The following is a 3,175-nucleotide window of genomic DNA, read 5'->3' as shown; positions in this document are numbered from 1 at the left end:
TTCAATTTTATACTCTTACTAAATTTTTAACTAGAATTACTGTAACTTTGTATGCATTTTCTTACATGTATTTATTGTACGCCGACTCGAAAAACATCGCACATTCAGCGAAAAATCAAAATTGACAAATTGTATTGTATTTACAGCCGATTATATTAGAATTTATTGCAACTAAGTAGATATGATGAGTGATCGAACTCATTAGGAGAACTCCTAACTCCATGTAGAATCGAAACGCAAAAACGACATTTTATGCGAATAAAATAAAAGATTTAAAGAAAAAAAACCCAACTGAAATATTCAAGATATACCCAACAACCCATATTTGTTCTTATTATTCAAAAAAATGAAAATCAAAATAAATGTAATAATCGTAATTGTGGGACTCACTAATGAATTCAAAATAAGATGGTAACTTCTTATCACTGTGCGACTATTCCTATTCTCAAGGGTTCTAAACCTCATCTTCAAACCAAATGTGGATGTCTAGTACATCATCGATTGCTTAGAATACTTAGATTCTACTTTTTCTATTCTATTTTCTGAAAGGTTTCAGATAAAATTCTACTAAACTTCAACTATATCTCCTGAATTTAAATAACTGATCGAATGGTATTCAGTATTCGAATATATTCGAACAACTCATATATCTTTCTAGCAATTTCATACTTTTTCCCATAATACTCAACCAATACAACTTGATAAGCCTAGGAAAAGCAATTTGTATTAAGTGTTACAAGTATTTAAATGTATTTACAATAATGGATATGAAAATAAAGTTAAAACTAGTCGTGAATGTTCTGTGTTCCCCGAAAATAAATACACCACCACCACACCCGAAATGAAAACTATATAGACTATAAAAGAGCAGTAAATATGCAATAAATATGAATAATAAATTGAAACGTATTTCGATTACTATGGAAAATGGCGTTGTTTTTTTATATGATATGTGGGTCATGAAGAACAAAAATAATGTTCTACATGGGAAGAGGAGCCTCTGGGTGGGGTTTTTAATGGTTTGGGGTGTTTCCTTCAGGGGTTCTGGAGGGGTTTTTCAGGGGTTTCTTAGGAGGCACTGCTTAGGCTGGGGAATAGGCGCAGTAGCAGCTACAGATACAGAGCTGAAGCTGAATCGCAATTGTATCTCGAACCGCGGGCATGTATCTATGAGTTGTATGTGTTGTATGCTACTCCCCCAAACCATTTTCAGCTCCCGTTTTTGCATCTTTTAGAGCGAGATGGCCTAAGAACTTCCCCAAGAACATCTCTCAAAAACGCTCCCTCTCTCTTTTTCGGATCCTTGCTGTGTGGATGCTGATTTTCCCCTGATTTCCACTGCAATCCGTGAATGTGGATGCCATGTACCATATACACTTGGGTATATACACGTACCAACTGGTTTACCCGGGATTGGAACCACGCCCTGACCAACCGAGCTGGCCAAAAACTAGGTTAGCTCTCGAATACATAATTACACACGAAAATAAGGAGTTTTTTTTTAGATACATAAAGGGGTAATGTCTTAAAACTTGAATTGAAGATCTATCTTCCTTATATCTGTACCATACTATATATATTATATCTTTAAAAAAGGATCCTTATAGGAAAGTTCTATTACCAATATTTTTTTTTTTTTTATTAAACCCAACTTAGACCTAATTCAATTAACTTTTGGGTGTTTTCCATTTTGGTGGGGGTGCTTGTTTTGTTTGATTTTTTGTGGGTGCGCCTGATATTAGATACAATGCGAGCGGTTTACATATAAATGCACCCTGTTTGGCGGCAAACCGAGGACCAAAAGGTGAATGTCCTTTGCCAGGACTCAACGCATGCGCTGCTCTTTCGCACTTTGCCACCCGTAGAAACATAGAGGCCCATACCCTCAAAAAAAAAACTTTTATGCATCTTTGGAAGCACGACTCTTGGTTCTGCTGCTTCGCCCCGTGTCACACCTTTTTGGCCCATTAGCGTCTTTTGGTGCACAAATACATATATGTATGTAATACCCCAGGGGGAGTCCCCTTTTCCGATGGCGATAATCTGATTACCGCTGTAACGCTGGACACAAAGTGACACCCGTAGAAGCTCGCTCCTCAAGCAAAAGAATACATGTTTTTTCTAATTCTCTAATTGCCAAAGGAAACATGAAACTTGGATGAGAATTCATTTCGATTCATTACGATTTAAGTACTGAGCTTTGTTAGTTTTTTTTAATAATTTATTTCCTCCAATTCAAAGATTTTCTGTTTCCTTTGGTTTTGATTTGTTATTATTACCTATTATTACAAATTGTGAAGTGCTTAGTAATGATTTAACGGCATTTCTCTTGTGTTTGAATTAATTATTCAATCTGTCGCATAGACATTTCCATTCATTCAAGACATTTGGGGTAAAAGAAAAAGCACAAAGCACGAAAAATGCCAGAAGTACACTACAAAAACATTTATTTATGTTATGGTCAACACATTTGGCATCAACGATTATCACTCATACGTTCTGAGAGCCTTTGATCAAAAAGATATTTTAATCTATGTAGGTGGTAGGTTCAAAAAAAAAAATTTGATTGTTTTTATTAAAAAAAAATAAATATGTTTTTTTATGAGACAACTATTTTTTTGTATAAAATTGTAATTTCTAATTAAATTTAAGTAATTTTTAATAAAACTTGATCTAAAACTAGATCTTATAAATCTCCAAACAAAATGGGGAAAGAAAGGACCATCCTAAAACTTAAAAAAAATATATTTTTGTAGTTTTAAACCACCCTATACTTAAAAATGATTTTTTTTTAGTTTTACATCTACAAAATGAAAGAGTTAGAATACGATTTCATATTTTTGGTCCACCCCAATAAAATTTGAAAACCATATTTATTTGGTTTGAGTTTTAGGACAAATTTTCGAATTTTGTTCACTGCGATATGCGCAACAAAAGCAACAAATGTGAGCGCACAACGAAAAAGCAACAACAAACGATATTCGGAGGAAAGCAACAGACGGCGAATATCGTATTTCGCTGCCTCTGCCAGCGTCGCTGCTTTCTCGGCTTTGCACTTCACACGCCGTCCGCTGCTGCTGCTTCTGCGTTTGATTTTGTTTTTTTTGCGTTTGCCTTTTGCGTTTGCGTTTCGGTGTTGTTAGTTGCGTTGGAAGTTGGAAATTTCAGTCAGAAG

This window comes from Drosophila takahashii, chromosome X, assembly GCF_030179915.1.
Source record: "Drosophila takahashii strain IR98-3 E-12201 chromosome X, DtakHiC1v2, whole genome shotgun sequence".
NCBI classification, from domain to species: domain Eukaryota; kingdom Metazoa; phylum Arthropoda; class Insecta; order Diptera; family Drosophilidae; genus Drosophila; species Drosophila takahashii.
The sequence above is the reverse complement of the archived record's forward strand: the minus strand, read 5'-3'. Positions refer to the sequence as shown.